The 23,659-nt window shown below is 45.0% G+C and overlaps 1 protein-coding gene across 1 annotated transcript in view; it reads right to left on the bottom strand.

The window, feature by feature from the left end:
• LOC137434827 (neuropilin and tolloid-like protein 1) overlaps positions 1-23,659 on the bottom strand; it is a 123,309-nt gene that overhangs the window by 46,546 nt on the left and 53,104 nt on the right. The window lies entirely within an intron of this gene.

Here is a 23,659-nt window from a genome sequence, read left to right as displayed (position 1 = left end):
CCAAGTCCGACCTGGGGATAGTCCAAATGGTATGCCCTTGCACGTACAGTCACGTGAAAAAGTAAGTACACCCCATGTAAAGTTTTGACTTTTTCAACATATTTCAACATACAGCTATTTGATCTTCATTTCAACAATATTGATAGATAAAGGTGATTCTTTTGCTTCCGGGTCATTCACCTAGCAGGCTGAGCTGAGTCGGTCGTCCTGTGTATTTGATTGATTCTGTTGGATTTAGCGTGTGCTGTCGTGTTGTGCTTTGTGTGAATGATTGTGATGGATCCCTGTTTCGTTTCCTGGCTTATTGCGGCGTGTCTGCCCGTGAGATTTGCAGTACTTTGGTTTTTACTCGCCACCAAGTTGAAAATTTCGAACTGTAAGTACCCGCCATGTTTTTTCGTTGAGCCTCACGCAGCCCTGGTGTGCGCCTCTCAACAAGACAGTTCTTTTCCCCGTCTTGCCCCATCGCCCGCCCCATCGCTTGTCCCACCGCTCGTCCCATCGCCCGGCCCACCGCCCGGCCCATCGCACGCCCCATCGCACACCCCATCGCACACCCCATCGCCCGGCCCATCGCCCGCCCCATCGCACGCCCCATCGCCCGGCCCACCGCCCGGCCCATCGCACGCCCCATCGCACACCCCATAGCCCAGCCCATCGCCCGGCCCATCGCCCGGCCCATCGCCTGGCCCATCGCATGCCCCATCGCCCGGCCCATCGCACGTCCCACCGCTCGTCCCATCGCACGCCCTACTTCTGCACGCACCGCTGCATGTACCGAGCTCGACTATTCGCTCTAACTCCTCTATCCCGAGGTCTATTCGCTACACTCGGCAAAAACTTTTGTCTTTAAACAACACCACTCGATTGACTCCTGGACTCGTGTCAGGCCTCAGAGAACTTGAAATCGGCGTTGGTCTCCCGAGAAAACGCGCAAAGCGAGGCGGGAGGAGAAAGCAGAGAAAAATACCGATTGTGATTTCTCTTCGCGACCATCGACGGCCCGACCCACATTTTAATAATTCCTGTGAAAAAGTGTCCCCTGTCAACTTCAATAACCTCATCTATCCCTGTAGAACATACACAGCACCAAAACAACACCGTTCTGACCTGTATCTCGCCTTATTCAACGCTCAGTCTGTAAGTAGTCCTGACAAGCGAACCGAAATTACCTCTTTTATTCAAGATAATGATATTGACGTGCTTTTTCTGACCGAAACTTGGCTCCGACCCAGTGGCGACGAAGCGAGGTGTGCACATCTCACCCCACCTGGATACACCCTGCAGTCATTTCCTCGCTCCTCTAGGGGTGGGGGCGTGGCTGTTATTTACAGAGACAACTTCTCTCCCTTTGTCTCCTTCACCATGACTTTTTCGTTCGACCATTCATCCTACGAGCTATCCCATGTCACCTTCACTTTGTCAGAAAACACTCTTCATTTCTTCTGCCTCTACCGACCTCCACCGAACCGGAAAAACAAGCTTACTGACTCCATGTTCGTGACCCAGCTTCCTAATCTGCTCGACCACTGCAATACTCTTCCTGGTTTCGTCTTGATTCTTGAAGATTTCAACGTCCACTACGACCATCCACAACATCCTCTCACTTCAAAGATCATTGACCTCCTTTCTACTTTTAGTCTGTCTCAGTCTGTCTCCCAACCTACACACGTTAAAGGACACATCCTGGATTGGTTAGTGCACAGATGCGATGATCAGTTGGTGCAGTCCACGTCAGTGACCTGTGCTATCACCTCGGACCACTTCTGTGTCACCAGCCACCTGAGTATTGCTGTTCCTCATCTTCAGCCCACCTTCATCACTGCCCCCAACATTCGAGCCATCGACCGTTCCGCCTTTAAAGAGGACCTTCACACCCGTCTCTCTGGCCATTCCTATGTCACTGCAGAAGACATCGACTGTTGCCTCCGCACAGCGTTGGACTGTCATGCTCCAGCGACACGGCATGCCGTTCCCAGACGCAGGAGTACTCCGTGGTTCAGCGCAGTCAGCGACGAAGTCAGGGCTGCCAAAAAGGAACGACGACGTGCCGAGAGACAGTGGCTGAAGACTGGCCTCACAGTCCATAAACAGTTGTATAACATAGCTAAAAGACTCGTCATAAAAATCATTCTGAAAGCAAAAACGTCATATATTTCTGATCGGATTACTAGGAGCTCCTCCTGCAAGCAACTAACTGTTCAGCATTACCGACCGCCTGTTTGCCACCAAAAATAAATCCGTTCTTCCCACTGTATTTCCTCAAAACGAACTACCCCAACGCTTCCTGCATTTCTTTCACAATAAAATTCAGTCAATAAGAAACAATCTTGACAAGCAGTCACTCCTTTCCTTCGATGATGCTGAACACTGCTTTCACGGACGACCTCTTAGTTCGTTTACTCCTGTTACTGAGGAAATTGTCAAATGTACAATCCTCAAGTCAAACACAAAAACATGTGATCTCGACCCCCTTCCCACCGATTTGTTCATTGAGTGTTTGGACACCCTCCTCCCATTTATTACTGCAGTTATCAATGATTCTCTGACTACGGGTTCATTTCCGCTTCTCTTTAAGCAAGCTCTTGTTAAACCACTTCTTAAAAAGCCCACCCTTGACCTTAACGACATGAAAAATTACCGTCCTATCTCCAACCTGTCTTTCCTGTCAAAGATCACAGAAAGAATTGTGCTATCACAGATGAATGACCATCTAGTTTCAAATAATCTTTTCAATTCTCGCCATTCAGCATATTATAGACCAGGCCATAGCACCGAGACCGCTCTCCTAAGAATAACCAATGATCTTCTGACCTCTCTCGACTGTGGTAAGGTTTCCGTCCTTGCTCTTTTGGACTTGTCTGCCGCCTTTGACACGATTGACCATAGTGTCTTAATTCGTTGTCTTGAAATCACATTTGGTATAACTGGTACTCCACTTTCTTGGCTGATGTCCTATCTTACTGATAGAGTGCAAACAGTTGTTGTCAATGGCCAGAAATCAGCCCCTTCTCCGCTTTCCTTTGGCGTTCCCCAGGGCTCAGTCCTGGGACCTATCCTCTTTCTTTTGTACACTCAGCCTCTATTTGATCTTGTTGCCAGACATTCAGTTGATCACCACGCCTTTGCGGACGACAATCAGCTGTACAAAGGAAGCACGATTCAACAAATCGTGCCCACTGTTGAAGTGTTAGAAGGCTGTATTGCCGACGTGAAGGCGTGGATGACCCAAAACAAACTTCAGCTGAACGATGCTAAAACAGAGTCTATGACTGTAAGATCGCACAGATGTCCTCTACAATCTTCACTTCCTACCACTATTCATGTTGGTGAAACCGATGTAAACTTTGTTTCGTCGGCCAAGAACCTTGGTGTGGTTTTCGACTGTAACATGACATTTTCCAAGCAAGTACTTCAAAATTGCAAATCAGCATACTTTCAGCTGCGAAAGATCGCATCCATTCGCCACTTTCTTACTCCTCAAGCTGCTCTAACTCTGGTCTGTGCCCTTGTCCTCTCAAGGCCAGACTCTTGTAATTCTTTGTATGCTGGCTGCCCTCAGTTTCTCTTGGATAAGTTACAAAAGGTTCAAAACTTTGCCGCTCGTCTTGTCTGTAAGGCGAAGAAGTCTGACCATGTTACTCCGCTTCTTGAATCTTTACACTGGCTGCCTGTCTCTGCTCGTGTACAATACAAAATTTGCACACTATGTTATAAATCATTGTGTGGAACGGGACCGCACTATCTCTCCGATTTGCTCACTCTCTATGAACCTCGGCGACGGCTTCGTTCAAGCGACGACTCTATGACCTTAGAGCCGCCGCGCACCAGCACCAAGTCGTTTGGCGAGAAATCCTTTTCCTTTGCTGCACCTCTGCTCTGGAATGACTTGCCTTCCTCTGTTCGACATGTTGACTCTCTTCCTGCCTTTAAAACCTCCCTCAAAACCTATCTGTTTCACAAGTCTTTCAAAGTCTAAGTCCTGTTTTCCCTTTGGTTTGAGGTGGGACAGAGATCGAGAGTATGTCTGTGTACATGTGCGGGGGAGGGAGGGGAGGAGGAGGGGGAGGAGGAGGGGGAGTACACATCTGGGGGTTTTGAATGGGGAGGGAGAGGAATAGGGCAAGAGTGAAGGTGTGTCTGTGTGTGTGTATGTTTGTGTGTGTGTGTGCGGTGTGTGTGCGTTCGCATGATAATGTAAAGCGCCATGAGGGTAGTTTACTCTGCTTGATGGGGCTATATAAGACTCCTTTATTATTATTATTATTATTATTATTATTATTATATAATAATATAACAAATATCATGAAACATTTACATTTTGTAGTCCATTGTAGAATTTAAATAAACATAAATTCAAATTTCGCATGTGGAAAAAGTAAGCACACCCCTACATTTGTCACTACTTCAAATACCTAAAATTAGAATCAGATGCACCAGTTCAGGTGCAAATGATTAGAACATCGTTAGTGAGGATCTTGGAGGAACCTGTCTTATTTAAACCTCAGAGATTTCGTTTGGTTTTCTCTTTGTTGTTGAAGTGTGCGGCGTCACCATGCCTAGATCAAAAGAGCTCTCTGAGGCCTTCAGAAAGAAGTTTATAGATGCCGATGAGTCTGGGAAGGGATTTAAAACGATCTCCAAACAATTTGAAATCAATCATTCGACTGTCCGGAAGATCATCTGCAAGTGGAGAAGATTCCAAACAACTGCCAAATTGTTCAGGCCAGGCCGCCCCAGCAAGTTCAGCCCGAGAGCAGCCCTCAAGATGTTGAAAGAAGTCTCTAAGAACCCCAGAATGTCATCACGTGACCTACAGGTAGCTCTTGCCACTGTTGATGTCAAAGTGCACGAGTCTACCATTAGAAAGAGGCTGCACAAATTTGATCTACATGGGAGGTGTGCCAGGAGGAAACCTTTGCTGTCCAGAAAGAACGTCAGGGCAAGACTAAAGTTTGCCAATGAACACCTCGGCAAAGACCAGCACTTCTGGAACAATGTGCTCTGGACAGATGAGTCAAAGGTGGAGCTATTTGGCCACAGTACCAGAAGACATGTTTGGCGAAAACCAAAGACAGCATTTGACCACAAGAACCTGATCCCAACTGTAAAGCATGGCGGTGGAAATATTATGGTTTGGGGCAGCTTTGCTGCATCAGGGCCGGGGCAGCTCACCATCATATAATCCACTATGAATTCTTCATTGTACCAGAGGGTGCTTGAAGATAATGTGAGGCCATCTGTCGGAAAAGTTGAAGCTCAACCGAAGGTGGACCTTGCAACATGACAATGACCCTAAACATACCAGTAAATCCACCAAGGAATGGCTGAAAAGAAAGAAATGGAGGGTTCTGGAATGGCCAAGTCAAAGCCCGGATCTAAATCCCATCGAGATGTTGTGGGTGGATTTAAAACGAGCTGTGCAGTGTGCATGCAAGAAACCCCTCAAACATCACACAGCTGAAAGATTTCTGCATGGAGGAGTGGGCAAAAATTTCTCCCAGTCGATGTCAGAGGCTGGTAGACAGTTATAGGAAACGCCTACTTGAGGTTGTTTCTGCCAAAGGGGGCAATACCACCTATTAGAGCCAAGGGTGTACTTACTTTTTCCACATGCGAAATTTGCATTTATGTTTATTTAAATTATACAATGGACTACAAAATGTAAATGTTTCATGATATTTTTTATATTATATCACCTTTATCTATCAATATTGTTGAAATGAAGATTAAATAGCTGTATGTTGAAATATCTTGGAAAAAGTCAAAACTTTACATGGGGTGTACTTACTTTTTCACGTGACTGTATAGGCCTCAGCCTTTTGGCCTCCAGCACTCGAAGGAGGTTCATGCTAATACACTGCCTCAGTTACTTTTTTCCAGGAGAGACCATTTTCTACTTGACAAATTTCTCCCCCACCTCTAAGACTTCATGTCTGTTGCGCGGAAGCTCCGCAGCCTCAACTCCAGCGACCTCGTGCGATCGATCACTGGTGGTGCAAACAATTGGAGATATTTGGTGACAGGAACTGTTTATTTTGAAGTCTCACTTTTTGGTAGAAGGTGATAAGAAGACTCATGTCGAACTTGGATGGAAAGAGGTTAATTATATGCAGTATGCAATGTTTTTATTTTACCTCTCTCCATGTTCATGCTTATCCACCTTTGACCCTCATCTGTCTTGTGCGGCTGTTCCTTGAGACATATATAGTGCACTCAGAAAGTATTCACACCCCTTGGCTATTTCACATTTTGTTGTGTTACAGCCTGAATTTAAAAAATATAAAATAAATTAAGATTTTTTGTCACCGATCGACACAAAATACCCCATAATGACAAAGTGAAAACATGTCTTTAGAAAAATTTACAAATCTATTGAAAATGAAATACAGAAATATCTAATTTACATAGGTATTCAACCCCCTGAGTCGATACTTGGTAGAAGCACCTTTGTCAGAGATTACAGCCATGAATCTTCTTGGGTATGTCTGTATTAGCTATGCACATCTGGATTTGGGGAGTTTCTCCCATTCTTCCTTGCAGATTTCCTCAAGTTCTGTGAAGTTTCATGGGGAGTGTCGGTGAACATAAATCTTCAAGTCTTTCCACAGATTCTCATTGCGATTCATGTCTGGACTTTGGCCGGGCCACTCAAGGACTTTCACGTTCTTGTTCTGGAGCCATTCCTGTGTTGCTTTGTCCTTATGCTTGGGGTCATTTGCAGAAATCAGGTCGAGTATGGAGGATCGTGGAGTCTGGCACGCCATCATAGCCCGAGGAGACTCGATTGATGCTTGGGCTCATTGTCCTGTTGAAATGTAAATCTTCGCTGCAGTCTAAGGTATTTTACACTCTGAAGCAGGTTCTCCTCGAGGATTTGTCTCCATTCATTTTCCCCTCTATTCCTACAAGCCTCCCAGTCTCTGCCACTGAAAATAAGGGTTTAGGCTTGCACCCTCTATATACATATACATATGTATATAAATGGTGATTGAAAAGTTGCTGCTTATCTTACTATAATTCACCAAATGTCCGTCTGTCTGTTCGAAGGTACCGTAAAAACTGCTGAACCGATCGCAAAGATATGTTGGGTGGGTAATCCTGGGACCCCCTTTTTTTTTTTTTTTTTTTTTTTTTGTATACAAGGTCGAGGCTCGTGAAAGAGCGAACATTAATCACACAGAAAGACAAACCGACACATAAAACATATAACATAGGGAGCGGTAGACAAGATGGGGAGAGAGGGGGAAGGACACAAACACAACATTTGAGAGCAGGGACCGAGAGACATGGAGACATCGAGAGATCTGAGAGAGGGCGAGGGCTTTGGGGGGGAGGGCGTGGGAAGGGGGCGGTGGGAGAGGTATAAAACATATGGACACTGCCAGGACTTCCAGGAAAGAAGTTGGAATTTCAAACAAGGTGGATCTGGGGTGAATTAGCGGGGGTAGAAAAGATCAAGGTTTTGGATGGGGGAAGATAAGAGATGGTGGTGAACAGCTGTTTTAAAGACCTGGAGGGAGGAGTGGGATTGAAGGGAGTGAGGGAGTTTGTTCCAGAGGCGGGAGAAAAGAGGAATGAAAGAGTGAAGGTGAGCAGAGAGCCGAGATTTCGGCAGTTTAACCATCAGAGGGTTGCTGGCAGATCTTGTGCGACCTGTAGGAATATTTGGGGGACAGAGCACAGAGAGAGCTGGGGGTTGGAGTAAAATAGGCTATTTAGTTTTCCCAATTTCAGCTTTGGTCTCCAGCATTCTCAGGTTTGGACTCCCGCATAACATTCACGTTCACATATCGTTCATTGCGACGATGTTCTCTTTATGACGATCTTACTATAATTCACCAAATGTCCGTCTGTCTGTCTGTTCGAAGGTACCATAAAAACTGCTGAACCGATCGCAAAGATATGTTGGGTGGGTAATCCTGGGACCCCTTGGAGTAAAATAGGCTATTTAGTTTTCTCAATTTCAGCTTTGGTCTCCAGCATTCTCAGGTTTGGACTCCCGCATAACATTCGCGTTCGCATAACGTTCATTGTGACGATGTTCTCTTTATGACGATCTTACTATAATTCACCAAATGTCCGTCTGTCTGTCTGTTCGAAGGTACCGTAAAAACTGCTGAACCGATCGCAAAGATATTTTGGGTGGGTAATCCTGGGATCTCCAGGAGTAAAATAGGCTATTTAGTTTTCCCAATTTCAGCTTTAGTCTCCAGCATTCTCAGGTTTGGGCTCCCGCATAACATTCACGTTCACATATCGTTCATTGCGACGATGTTCTCATTGTGACGATGTTGTGATGATGTATGTGTTCACGGTAGTGTTTGACGTGACGGTGTGAACGTAATTTCGTAATGTTTTTCGTTTCGTAATCCTTTAATGAACGTTTAATGTTTAATGAACGTTTAATGCCCTTCGATGTCCAGGGCCGCACGCGCGCTACACTGGATGGGCCAGCGTGTACTTTGCCCTTCGCCGTCAGGCTTGGGTAAACCGCTGAGCCCCATCCCTGATGGGGACTCGGGCTTGAGACAGTGTTCCACGAACGAGGAATTCCTAGTAAGCACGAGTCATTAGCTCACGTTGATTAAGTCCCTGCCCTTTGTACACACCGCTCGTCGCTACTACCTATCGGACGGTTTGATGAGATCCTCGGATCAGCCCCTGCACGGGCCGTTCTCGGCTCGTGCCGGTGCACCGAAAAGATGAGCGAACTTGACTGTCTAGAGGAAGTAAAAGTCGTAACAAGGTTTCCATCGGTGAACCTGTGGAAGGATCATTATCGGGACAACATGAGAGCGAATGAGACGCGAGACGTACGTGGTACGTGATCGTCCATGTACTGTTTAGCCATGTACTGTTTAGATTTTGATGATTTGCGTGTGATATGATTCAACGGATGTTCATATGAATCGTTTAAAATAAAAAAGCCTTCAATTTCTGATATTTTACCTTTTCATTTGGGCTTCCCAATTGAAGCCCCGCCCGTAGGGCGGGTACTGTTGCTAGTTTTTAAAATGCACTTCTTGTGGTGCCAGGTCACATACCGTATTTTCCAGTGTATTATCCGTACCCCTGTTTTTCACCATCAAAAAAAAAGAATTCATGATCCCAGCGAAGCTTGATGATGTGGGGCTGAAGGTGCGCAGTCTTATCAGCCATGTCATCGGATACGTGTTGGGAGACGTGTGTGCGGCGTCGAACCAACAAATCATGGTGTGACATTAACCTGTAGGCCCTCCATGGGCTGGTCATTAAATCCGCAATGCCATCTTGCTTAGCTAAGCTCCTCGCCTTCAGCCTGAGAGCAAGTGTTGCACAGGTGTTGTGAATGAATAACGTGTAAATTAAAAATAATTCCACATTATAAGAGGCCGGGGTTAGGGGGAGTGCGGCCTCATCTTATTGTCCTATTTATACGATTAGTGGTTTCTTTTTCTTGAAATTATAATGTTTCACGTCCACCTGGCGTTCCTTCTACTGCAGTAGAAGATCCTCGTTTGAGAGCTCCTCCCGGTACGAGTCTGACAACTCCTCTACATCATCTTCCTCCACCTCATCAAAGTCGACAGTCTGTCTTGGCCATTTCGACGATGTTACTTCGTGTTTCAACACATCGTCATTATTCTCGTCGAAACCCTTAAAGTTAAAGCTGTGAACAAATTGAGGGAGAAGTTTCCACCATACACCATTCATGCAGGTGACTTCCCTCCAACACTTCGCAACATTACATAGAACATCCCTTATTGTATAGGCCTTCCAGAATTCCTTTAGTCAGCTCATCATTATCAGTTGATTTCACCAGCAAATCATTAAAAACCATTATCAGGTTTGCAAATGTTCTTCAGAGATAATACACCTTAAATGTAGTAATCACTCCCGGTTCCTCACATCACCTGTATGATCACCTCTGTCAGGGCGTCCTAAAACATCCATTTTTACTTCAACAGTGATGGCTTTCCTCTGTATTTTGCTATCACGACCAACCTTGCTACTCCACGGACACATGCGGCACCAACAACAACAACAACGCTTATGAGAGCGGCACAATTCACGCGCAAAATGGCAAACACATCACGACATGCACCCGACGCACGGTAAACACGTCACTACGCGCACCTAACGCACGGCGCTGACATGGACTGATGGAGGGTTTCCAGAAACTGAGGGAGAGGGACGGCGATCTAGCCGGAATCGGGGCCTTATCGCGAACACCTTTTCATGTTAAGTGCGATCATTTCATCGCAGCGTTATTCACGCACTCGAGTCAAGTACTTCCAAAAAATGGTATAAATGACAGGCGTGCACTACTCCAAAAATGCGCAAACACAACGCGCTTAAAACACAAGCTTACCGTGTTGGATCTGGAATCTACGTCATTAACAACGTGGTGACATCACACACCAGGAAATGGTAGTATGGTTTTGCAATTTAAATAGGCCTAGTTTAAATTGTTTTTTTTTAAGTAGTATTAAATTATATACATGTTCTTTATTGAACGTATCGCAACGTGTACACTTTATAAAACTCTATCTTGTTCATTATGGGCCCCTCCTGATTGTAGGGCTAGTGCCGAGGAGCCATTGGAGACATTGTAAACCTGGCCCTGGAGTCCAGGTGGGTATTCCCATCACTCATTCCTCACTCCAGTTTGTCAATCAATCAGAATTGACAGGAACATGATGACATGTCAGGGTTACTGTTCATGACTGAACGGGTAACATCGCGTGAACTGACGTAGTTTTACATAATTTTTTAATCTCTAACGTTCCCCGATATGTAGAACATAGATCTACTGGAATATGTATGACAATTGGAATATAATTTAAATTCAGCATTGATTGTTTTTAAGACCTTCACTCTTTCATTCCTATTTTCTCCCCGCCTCTGGAACAAACTCCCCCAATCCCTTCAATCCCACTCCTCCCTCCAGGTCTTTAAAACAGCTGTTCACCACCATCTCTTATCTTCCCCCATCCAAAACCTTGATCTTTTCTTCCCCCGCTAATTTCACCCCAAATCCACTTTTTTGAAATACCAACTTCTTTCCTGGAAGTCCATGGTGTCCTTGTGCTTATACTTCTCCCACACACCCCCCCCCCCTACCCTTCCCACGCCGCCTCCCCCCAAGCCCTCTCCCTCCCACACATTCCCGATGTCCCTGCTCTCAAATGTTGTGTTTATGTGCTTCCCCTTCTCTCGCCATCTTGTCTACCGCTCCCCTTTACATATACTTTGTTTGTTTGTCTGTTTGATTTGTTTGTGTGATAAATGTTAGCTCTTTCACGAGCCTCGATTATGTATAGAAAAAAAACAAACAAACAAAAAAAATCAGCTGTTGCTCACTTTGGCACACACATGCAATCGCAGGGCCGTTTCTCAGTCTCTGGCAGTATGTGTCATGTTTTTTTGTTGTTTCTTTTCGTTTTTCCTGCTTGTTTCTTCCTATCCTCCAAGTGTTGGTGGCCTTCTCCCTTTTTTGTCTCGTCCTATCTATTGAGTGATAGAGGGACAAAGAGCGCGCATGGTAGGTGCTTTGCAGGCCTTTTCATAACCTCCTGGTATTAGGCCTGTGTTTCCATTTGCGCATTTCTAGTTTTGCCTTTTTCTTGGCTGCTTTAAAGCTTTCTCCTAAGTGCTTAGTCCGTATTATTTTTCCTTATTCCTCCACTAGCTGATGTTGCTTGTGGCAGGTTTCTTTTTGTTTGATTTCTCAATTTATTTTATTTATTTTACACTATGGCAAACGTACGTTTGTGTAGTTGTGTGTATGAGGCCCTTACTCATAGGAACGGGGTCTTAGTTTGTCTGCCGGATCAAGTTGGTGTTGAAGATGTAGTAATGGCCTTCGGAGGGCTCAGTGGGGCCGAAAACGTTCTTGCAGCGTCTAAAATGAACCAACGTGCATTGGTCTTCCTGTCCGAAGAGTGATGCGTTCCTCAGGCAGTCGAAACCAGTTTGTCTGCATCACCGGACCTTTCTGTTAATTTGAGTCCTTTGGACACGCCGGCTGTAAAAATTATCATTTCAAATATTCCACCTTTTAAAAAAAAGCAATGAGTTTACCGCTGCTTTAAGTCGTTTTGGAACAGTCGTGTCTCGGATCTCGATGATCCCGCACTATGTTTATATTCTGACACTTCAGTTCGCCAATAATGTCTTTCCGGCTGACAATTAGAAACATATCTCGCACACTTTGATTTTGATGGCTTTGTTAATTTCGGAGGGGATTTTAATTGCACGATGGACTCTACCATGGATCGCAATGGCAACGATCCCCATCCAGCGAGTATTGTTCCTCTGACAAGGACATGGCAACCTTTCCCCTTGTTGACATCTGGAGAACTCGTATTCCATCTACACTCCAATGTGCACGGTGTCAGTGTTTAAGTGACCGGCTGTCCATCGCAAGGTTAGACCGGTTTTACATCAACATTGATTTTTTAAATATTGTGACCCATACTGGTATTGTCCCGAGTGGCTTCTCGGATCACCACATGGTCGTGCTTCACACTTATCACCGCAATTACAAACTGGGGAATATATATTGGACCTTTAATGTCAGCCTTTTGAATCTTCTGGGAGACTTTACTCCTGCTATGCGGAAAGCTTCCTTACATCTCCTCGTACAGTGGTGGGACAACGCAAAAGTCCAGATAAAAATGTTTTGCCAGCAGTACAGGTCCTTTCATGCCAAGAATGATGTTGCTCTTCAATCCCTGTTTACCAAGGAGATTCTAACTTTACAGTGTAACCTCTCAGCCACTAATGCTCAACGGAATAACCTTTTGTAAGCTCAGAAAAAGGCCCTCCTTGCTGAGTTCTGTGTAAAGCGAGCTATAGGAGCTCTGGTCCGGTTCCGAATGGAAAATTTGTGTTTTCTCGATACTTCTTCCAGGTTTTTCTTTGGATTATAAGCTCAAACCAAACGAAGCCAGCAAATAACTTCACTGCGGATGAAAGAAGGGAAAGTGACATGATATCAGAGCCTCAAACATGATATAACATGATTTCAAAAATATATCAGAGATTCAGCCAAGGAATATTTATCTGAGATGTACCATGCCAAGAACATTGATCAAGGAATAATTGACTTCCTGGTCGCCTCTTTGCCCACCTTGTCCGAATCTGCACGTCCACAATAGATGTGGAGGTGACTTTGGAAGGACTTTTTGCCGCACTACAAACTTTACCTGCTGGCAAGGCGTCGGGCTTAGATGGAATCCCAATGGAATTCCACTGGGCCTTTTGAAGCCTGCACTACTTGGTCTTTTAAATGGAAGCTTGCGATCTGGCTCGCTACCCTACAGCTGCCATACAGCTGTACCTCCCTTCGTTCCCAAGAAAGGAGACCTTCAGCAATTGCATAGTTGACATCCAATCTCGTTACTTTGCATGGACTATAAAATCTTCTCGAAAGCTCTGGCAAACCGTCTCAAGCCTGTAATTATTTTTGCATTAACCAAGAAAGACCATACATGACATAGTATTTTTTATCCTTTGCGATATGATCGACATTTGCACCATTGAGCAAAGGAATGTTGGTTTGGTTTTCTTAGACCACGAAGGAGCTTTCTCGATGCAATCGATCATTATTATTTCTTTTCTGTTGTAGATGGCTTTGGTTTTGGGGTTAATTTCTTTCTTGCAATCACTATTATTGTACAATGATACTTTCAGTTTGCTTAAAGTTAATAATACTTTATGTCAGCCTTTTTCTGTTTGTAGAGGAATTCGCCAAGGGTGTCCCTTGTCTGATCTTTTGCACTCCCTTTCAGTCAAGCCTTTGCTTATTCGATTGCGTGTGCGCCTTCTTGGTTTCACCCTCTGCCAGTAGCACTTATTCACTCTGATGAGAATGTTTCTGCCTTGATTCATTCTGTCTAGGAGTTTAGCCTAGCAAGCTCGAATAAAAATCAACTGCCTAAAGAGCAATGTTCTCTACTTTGGCCCACAAAATGATGCCCCCGTGCCCTCTCCAACCCTGCCAGTGCAGCTTATGTGGGCGTGAGACGGGAAGTATTTTTTTATTAACTTTCAAGTATTTTTATTGACTTTCTTGTGGGGGAAAACACTGGCTCCGGTCGAGCATGCTAAGGCTGCCCGTTGCTGAAGGTGGACAGGGGTTGGTCGATGTCACCAGTAAAGTGATGGCTTTTCACCTCTTTTCATTAAGCAGGCTGTTGCACATGGATGGTCCATGGAAAGCTTTTGCTCACTGCCCACTAAGGTAAGCCGGGAAACCTAGCTTTGATCAGCTGCTCTTTCTCATCGATATCAAGAGCATTGATATAACTTCGGTCCCCTGGTCTACTGGAGTATGCCAGAAGGATGGCTCTCACTTTTCTTTCTCACTCTTTCTTCTCTCTTCTCTCTTCTCTCTTCTCTCTTCTCTCTTCTCTCTTCTCTCTCTCTCTCTCTCTCGTGCGCTCCTGCTGGTCGTTGGTGAGTCATGCGTGGGTGTGGCAGCATGGTGGCTGTGCATGTTGAGCTGTGAGTTCTCTGTCGTGTTGGTTGGTTTTCCTATCCCCCATTTCGCTCCCTTGTGTCCTTGTTTATACTTGTAAAGTTTCCCCTGTGTGTCCTTTCATTGTTGAGACAAGAGAGAGGGAGAGAGCGCACACGGTAGGTGGTGTTCGGTTGCCTCTTTTCGAACCTCCGGGTTTGAGGCCTGGCCTCCATTTTGCCGTGTTTTTCCTAGTCCAGGCAGCGGTGTTTCGCTGCTCTAAACGGTTCTTGGACCTAGTCCATTAGTTTTTGGTTTTACCTCCACTTGCCGGTGTTGCTTGTGGTTGGTATCTTTTTCTTTTTTTTGATTTCTCACCCTTTATTTATTTAATTTACGTTCGCTATGGCAAACGATTGTTTGAGGAATAGCATGTACGAGTCGCTCACTCGCAAGCATGGGCTGGTGTGCGACCCTCCGAGTGAGGTAAAGATGGAGCAAGTGCTTCTAGCAATCGGAAAGAGCGTCGGCTCGCATAATATCCGTGCAGCCTCTCGAATGAACAAGAAAGTTGTTGTGTTTGTATCGGAGGTGCACATGGTGAACTCCGTTGTGGAGCAAGGCCTTCTCATAGAACCCGACATGTTTCTAGTGGTTTCCCCATTAGATACACCTGCGGTGAGGGTCAATGTGTCTAATGCCCCTCCCTTTGTTAAAGGTGAGGACTTGTGTGCTCAATTGAGCCAGTTCGGTACGATCGTATCAAAAGTGACAATGGTGCCGATACACTCGGCAAGGGGTGAATTTCGACACGTGATGAGTTTTAAAAGGGTCGTTTACATGATATTGCCCGAAAATGTGCAAAAGCTCAATGTAGTTTTGCATGCAAAGATTAATGGCCATACTTATAGAATGTATGCCTCCACGGACGTCATGGCGTGCTATGGGTGTGGAGCTTACGGACACGTAAAGAGTTCCTGTCCCGGTTTGGTGAGACCATTAGAAAATCGAGACCAGGTGATTGCAGATTCTCCTCCCTCCCCACGACCTAATGGTGATCGGGAAACAGTTGACTCCTCCCCCTCACCTACTGAGATACGTGGAATGGTAGACCCCTCCCCACAACCAATGGGTGAACAGGAAACAGTAGACCACTCCTCCCTACCTGCTGGTGTGACAAACGTGGTTGATCCCTCTCCTACTGTACAGGACTGTATGGATGACAATATGGAAGGGTTCGTAACAGTGGTTCGTAAAAAAGGACATAAACGTTCATGTCCCGTCGTGAAGGATGCAAGCACAGTGCAAAGTAAGGTACTTGTTGTGTCAAACGTGTCGCCGAGCTTGCAAGATGGAGCTTGTGTAGAGAATCCCTGTTTGGGATTGCAAACTGAACCGGCACCGGGTTTAAATCTAAGCAATTCGTTTGCATCACTTGCCGAACTGTTTGAGGGTTCTGAGTGTGATATAGACATCGAGAATCCTCGCGCATCTCAGGAAGACACAAGTGGGGATATTGATAACCCTGATGTCTTACATGACATTAATGTAATGGTCACAGAGGTGGGCGCAGGGATGGCCAGGTGTAATGATAAAACAGATAAGTTGGACAGCCCCTCAGAGGAAACCTGTAAGCCTACACGTTTCGAACAAAATAAAAGGGATGATAAGAAGGAAGCTGCATGTGACGATGAGCAGCTAAACATGAATGAAAACGACATCCATGTTTCTGATCCTGGGGAGATTTGTGCCTCAGAAATAAGTTTGCATCAGGAAGAGAATGACAAAGATGATGCGTTTGATTTTGATGAACCCTACTCTACCTCGTCAGGTAGTGGGTTTTGTGCCCAAGAGGATGGGGATGGGGACACTGTAGTTACAGAAGATGAAGTTAAAAAATTCCTCGATGAATCCTTCAGGAAAAGGAATGTCAGAATTCAGGATTATTTCCCAAACCTACATGCTTTTCTAAAAACTACTAGAAACATGATTCATGAACCCCAGCAAGTTGGGATCTCAGAACCTCAATTTCAGCGGTTGAGAAAGTGTGCCACTAAGGCAGGAAAAGAACTCCAAGAGGAGGAAAATTAATAAAGAATAAATGAAGGTAACGTCTCTCAACATAAACGGAGGCCGCAGCTGTATGCGGCGTCTGGAGGTGTTACAACTATTTGAGAAAGAAAAGATTGATATTTTCATGTTACAAGAGACACACATTAACGAATCTTGTGAAGACGAGTGGCGCAGAATGTTTAAAGGGTGCCATGTTTTCTCCAGTGCGGTTGAAGAAGCTAAAGCGGGGGTGGCAATAATCTTGCATCCTCGCCTTCAACCATCCGAGATTCACTATAGAGAGATTTGTAAGGGTTTCTTGATGGTGGTGGATTTTATTAGCAGCAATCAAAAGGTTAGCATTATTAATGTGTATTGCCCCAGTGACAGTGCTGAAAGGGCTCTATTTCTTCCAAAATTAGCGGATTGTTTAGCACTGTTGATTTGACTTGTTTAATTTGTATGGGGGGAGACTATAATTGCACACTCAACCCTCGACTGGACAGGAACACTCCTGAGCCACATCCACCCAGTGCAAAGTCCTTGGCACAACTTGTGAAAAAATACAAACTTAGAGATGTATGGCGATTACAAAATCCAAACACCCGTCAATATACATGGGTGTGCTGTGCAAAAAACCAGTTAACCATGTGTCGACTGGACAGATTGTACGTGAACCAAGGAATGGTGAATCTGGTTAAGAGAACATGTATAACTCCATCTGGCTTTTCTGATCACCATATGATTGCAATGGATTGTATGTTACCTGGTCATTGCTGTAAGAGTGCACACTGGAATTTCAATGTGAAATTGTTACAAGATGAACATTCAAAAAATGCCTTCAGACTGGTATGGGAAGGATTAGAAAAGAAAAAGTGTTCCTATGTCAATATGCGACAGTGGTGGGACTGTACCAAGTCACAAATTCAGATTTTCTGCCAACAATATTGCTCGTATGCCACTAGTAATACGTCTGGGTTGATAAGTGCTCTAAAAGCAGATGTACTTAAATATGAACAAGAAGCTGGAACATCTTGGGGAAGTGACCAATATCAGCAGCTGATAGAAAAAAAGACCCTGCTGGCCGAACTGGTCAAAGAGCGTGCGGCGGGAGCAATGATTCACCTGCGGATGAGCATAATACACCTCGAGACTCCAAACAAATATTTCTTCAAAATGCAGAAGGCTGCCAACACTTCTCGGCAGATTCAGAGTCTACGCTCTCCCGACGGTGTTCTGACTCGCCAAAGTGACATTAAACATTCACTGCAAGAGTTTTACTCAAACTTGTTTACTCCAAGAACGGTGGATAAAACGATGGCAAATGAGATAATTGAACTTCTCCCATCTCTTTCTGAAGAGCAGCAACTCCAACTGGAATGTGACATTTCTCTGGAGGAGCTCACAACAGCAGTGAAACAACTCGAAGACGGCAAGGCCCCCGGAATTGACGGACTTCCTGCTGAATTTTACAAAGTTTTTTGGAATGTTCTGGGTCCTGCTTTAATTGAGATTTTTCATGAGAGCCTAAATCAGGGGGAATTGCCCTTGAGCTGCAGAAGAGCTGTCTTATGTCTTCTTCCCAAGAAAGGGCATTTGCAGCAGATTACAAACTGGCGGCCTGTGTCATTGTTAAATACTGATTACAAGATTGTGTCAAAAATGCTTGCAATGCGTCTTAAAAAGGTCATCTCGTTCTTAGTTGGGAATGACCAAACGTATTGCATACCTGAACGATCCATGTATGACAGTATTTTCTTGGTTCGAGACTTGATAACTATCGGTCAAACTGCATCGCATGCTTTTGGGTTATTACTCCTTGACCAGGAGAAAGCTTTTGACAGTGTGGATCACTCTTTTCTGTTTGCAGTTCTTACGAAAGCAGGATTTGGAGAAAAATTCATTTCTTGCATAAAACTTTTATACAACAATGTATCATGCCTGCTAAAAGTAAATAATAGTCTGTGTCGTCCTTTCCCCTTTCAGCGTGGCATCCGTCAGGGCTGTCCACTGTCAGGCATGTTGTACACACTGTCCATCGAACCCTTACTGGCTCTCCTTCGTACCACTTTATCTGGTTTGTCCTTGTCAAACAATTCCAAAATTGTTACATCAGCATATGCAGACGACCTGTGTGTTGTGGTTAAAAACCAGGAAGATGTTTTTGAGCTATCCCGGTGTTTTGCCAAATTTGAACTTGCTTCATCAGCAAGAGTAAATTGGATCAAAAGTGTAGCTCTTTCTCTGTACCCAGATACCCTATCGGGGTCACAGGCTTCACATATGGTTCCCCCAACTCTTCCAGGAGGAATGTTATGGAAAACGGATGGGTTTAAATACTTAGGCATCCATTTGGGAACTGCAAGCTATATGAAGAAAAACTGGGATGGTTTCTTAGATAACATTAAGCAGAAACTATCAAAGTGGAAAGGGATGCTCCATATCTTGTCACTTAAGGCACGGGTAACGATAATAAACAACCTGGTGCTTCCAATCGTATGGCATAAGATCATAGCACTCCAGCCTCCTCAAGCTCTGATCACCAACATTCAGAGGGGTCTAGTTGACTTCTTCTGGAGAGGCCACCATTGGCTTAAGCCAGATGTGTTGTGTAGACCACGTAATTCAGGTGGTCAAAACTTGGTGCACATCCCTAGTCGAATAATGGCTTTTCGGCTAATGGCAATAAAAGTAGGTGGAATGGACTATGACCGTGAACTTTTCCTTTTGGACTTGAAACAGGTCGACAGAGCTCGGCTCCCTGCATTTCATCGGTCTCTCCTGAACGCCTGGCAAGCTCTAGGAGTGCAGCGGTTGGAGATCTCTTATGATCCCAGGAGGTTTGTGCATGAGCCATTGTTCCAAAACTCACTATTCGCTGAAGTATCTACCAGCCGAGCTTTTATGGAACATTTTACGAACAATGGGATTAATAAAGTGTGAGATCTTATGGAGCTATCCTTAAAGCGATGGTTGTCTGCCAGCACTGTTTCTGGAAAAATTGGCTTGCGTTCAATTAGAATAGTGAGCAGGGTCATAAAGATTGTATCCCAGACTTTTTTAGATTTAAACATTGGGTGGAATGGGGTAAATGAAGAAGTAGACTTTCGTTTAACCTTCCCTGAACTCTCAGTCACTGCCCAGGAACAACATGGTGTGTTTTCCTCTCACAGCGAAGAATCCAGTGTGTTCCACATCATGGGAAAAAGGGCAATGTATAGAATTTGTCTAGAGGTGTGCTTACCGGGCTGTGCAGCACCCTTAAGGAACAAGTGGAAAGAGTCTTTACCTGCAGGAGCATTTCTCACTCCAAATTGGGATGAAATGTACAGGAGTCCTACTGTTGGACGTACAGGAGACCTAAATTGGAGACTGGTCCATCACGCCCTGGCCACACAGGTGTTAGTTCAGAAGTTTAACCCTGCTGTGTCTAATTTATGTCCTTTTTGTGGTAATGTTGAACATTTGTATCATGCGTTTATTGAGTGCAAGAGATTGTGATCTCTGTTTCTGTATCTGAGCCGAATCTTTTGTAAATTCAAAATTGCTTTTTCTGTTACAATCTTTGTTTATGGACTTGCATGTAATACTAGGAAAAACTCTGTGATTTTTCTTTTGAATTTTTTGCTTGGAATTGCTAAGCTTGCAATTTATAAAACCAGAAAAGCCAGATTAGGTAGTGGAAAAAATGAAAATGCACTTTTTTGTTTCATCGGGATGGTGTCAGCACGTATAAAGCTCGAACATGCTTATCATGTAAACATGGGGAACCTTCTTGTGTTTGAAGAGTTATGGGGCATGGGGGGTGTTTTGTGCAAATGCATTGGAAATGAGGTTGTGATTTGTATGTGAAGTGGAGTTGGAATACTTTGGTTTTATAATTTTATAATAAAAGGACACAAAAGTCTCTCTCTCTCTCTCACTCTCACTCTCACTCTCACTCTCACTCTCACTCTCTCTCACTCTCACTCTCTCTCTCACTCTCACTCTCTCTCTCACTCTCACTCTCTCTCACTCTCTCTCACTCTCTCTCACTCTCTCTCTCTCTCTCTCTCTCTCTCTCTCTCTCTCTCTCTCTCTCTCTCTCTCACTCTCACCCCCTGCTGGCCGTTTGTTGTTGGGTGTGGCAAGATGGCAACTGTGCATGTGTTGTGAGGTGTGAGCTGCTCCAACCTTCGATCTTTCTACCCCCCTTGCTCGTTGTTCTTTCCTTTTGTTTTTCCATATTTTAAAAAAATCCTCACGTTGTCTACTCTCTGTCTGCCCCCATCACTCCATTCCAATAAAGCTGCTACTATAATTCATCATCCCCCCCGCCAGTTCTGCCCTCCCTCTGCCCGCTCACACCCCTCCCCCCCCCCCCAATACGTTCCTCGCTTGTGTTGCTGTCTCGATTCTCTTTCTTCCAGCTTCTTCTATTTTTTCCTCAGAGAGAGAGAGAGAGAAAGAGAAAGAGAAAGAGAAAGAGAAAGAGAAAGAGAAAGAGAAAGAGAAAGAGAGAGAGAAAGAGAGAGAAAACGCGAGAAAACGCGAGAGAACGCGAGAACGCCTTTCGGTGAGGTCGACGGGTGGTGAGTGGTATTCCTATCGACACTCGAAGGAGTTGCGATGGATTTTCGCCCTTTTCCTCATTAACAGGTGTGTTTTACCGCGGTCGTTTTCTCGTGCTGGTACATGCCGAGTGGCGCTTTCTTTGCGGTTCCCCCCTCCCCCTCCCCCTGCTTTTACAGAAAACTGTACCCGACCCCTCCCTCTTTTCCCCCCGACCCCTTCCTTTCCCCCCGACCCCAACTCGGCTTAGTCCGGGTAATTTGAATTAGTAAAATGTCGACACGTTCCCGTATGCGGCTTTCGAAGCTCTCACACGGAAGCATGGCGTGGTGTGTGTTCCTCCCGATGAGGTTAGTGTAGAACACATTGTTATTGCTATTGGGAATATCATCAGGATGGAAAAGATCCGTGCAGCGTCATGAATGAATAAACGTATCGTTGTTTTTTTAGCCGAGGAAAGCCTCGTGCATGAGGTTGTCGCGGCTGGTCTGTCCACAGACAATGGACATTTCGTCTTAGTTTCCCCACTCGATACCCCAGCTGTCAAAATACTCCTATCCAACGTCCCCCCATTTGTAAAAAATGAGTCGCTGTTAGCAGAACTATCGCGCTATGGTACAGTCGTGTCCCAGATCAAGATGGTGCCGCTGGGCTGTCGGAGTGAACAGGCGAATCACGTCATGTCTTCCCGACGCCAGGCAGTCATTGTACTTCCCACATCCAACGTGGATAAAGTATTAAACGTGGTAATCAAATTCCGTATAAAAGATCACGACTACCAAGTATATGCGTCAACCGAGACATTAAAATGCTTCACTTGTGGAAAGTTCGGACATTTAAAACGTTTCTGTCCCCGAACTGCATCCTCTGTGACCGAGTAGACAGGCTCTCTGGACAATACTGTGCCCCCCCTACCTCTCAACACTGACAGACAAACTACCCCAACTACTGTCTCAGATGACATCGTACCAAATTTAACGACCACTGATAATGCGAACATGAACATCTGGCATGGGTTTACACTTGTTTCCTAATTAAGGAAGAGAAAAACACCCCAGGATTCATTTACACCTCGTAACGAAAAGGTGGTAGTTTTTCAGTCAAACACTGCGGGAATGCCTCTGTCCGACCAAACTACAACCAGCAACTGGTACGAACTGCTCATGCATGAGAATGTAGATCCCCAGCCCTTACCTGAGACTTTCCCCCACAATGCAACGGAGGGAAATTACATCCCTCCTCAAGGGAAAAGTAAAACTGTTCCGTGTCCTCCTTCTGTGAATGATGCCGAAGTGCATGAAGACCCAACCGTAAAAATAGGAGGAAACGTGATAGCAGAAAACCCGATCGTACCTCCAGCACCCCCAATTTCTGAGCACAATGAAAATACTCTAACCCCAGCAGTACCTGTGCCAGCGGTCTTACATAACATGCCTGAGCACATTGGTAAAATTGACAGAGAACCTCAAACTGTCAAACCTGTTACGGTTCCCCCCCCCCCCTCCACTACCCGAGGCTCCTTTAATTCCACTACCCCCTCCTGCTCCTACTAATATGGAGCAGGATGACACCTGCACACCACAAGTTACCTCAGAGCCCCAAGAACCAGGAATTGAAAGTTTCCCAGACAGTGGTTCCGACATGTCCGATGAGGAATCTTACGAAATTGAGGAGTTCCCTACAACAAGTGAATCCAATGTCTTACCAACCCAAATATTGAAATTCCTCAATCACACTTTTAGAAAGAGACACGTGGACATGAAAGATCATTTTTCTGACCTGCACGGGTTTATCGACACGGCCACCATTTCACAGACCTAGTGACCTAGCGACCACCATTTCACAGATGCCCAATGTAGTAGGCTAAAAAAGTACATTGTGAGAGCAAAAGATTAACTAAAAAAATGAGTTTTGGAAGCTTAAATATAAATGGTGGCGCGAGTCAGCTGCGCAAACTCCAAGTGGTGAACCTTGCACTACAGAAAACATTAGACGTACTTTTCTTACAGGAAACCCACACTCCGCCACTTACGCCAGCATCCCATGCAGAATGGAACCGGATGATGAAAACGACCAATTTTTTTAGTGATTCCAATTCCCGAACTGCGGGAGTGGCTTTTCTTTTGAATCCCCATTTCCATCCATCCAAACTTTCTTTTAAAAACATAATCCCAGGGCACCTAGCCTCCCTAGAATTTGTTATTAATAACATAAATTTTACTTTGTTGAACGTTTATGCCCCTTCAAATAGCACGGAGCGGCCACGCTTCTATGCTAGATTAGGGCCTTATATGAGGCAAATAGACCTGCACAGGTGTATTGTAATGGCAGGTGACTTTAACTGCACTCTGCAACCAAACCTAGATAGGAACGGTGCGGAACCCCATCCCAGACCAGCTAAATTATTAGCAGAGATAATAAGGGATTTTAAGCTTCAGGATCTTTGGCGGCAACAAAATCCCACGACGCATCAATTTACCTGGAGCACGATCACAAACAACCAAGTATCCCTAGCTAGGTTCGACCGGATCTATATAAATTCCCGATTTTTTAATCTCTCCCCTACCACTGGAATTTTGCCTTCTGGCTTTTCAGATCACCATTTAATTA

Source organism: Myxine glutinosa, chromosome 9, assembly GCF_964187855.1.
Source record: "Myxine glutinosa chromosome 9, kmMyxGlut1.1, whole genome shotgun sequence".
In the NCBI taxonomy this organism is placed as follows: domain Eukaryota; kingdom Metazoa; phylum Chordata; class Myxini; order Myxiniformes; family Myxinidae; genus Myxine; species Myxine glutinosa.
The sequence above is the reverse complement of the archived record's forward strand: the minus strand, read 5'-3'. Positions and strand labels throughout refer to the sequence as shown.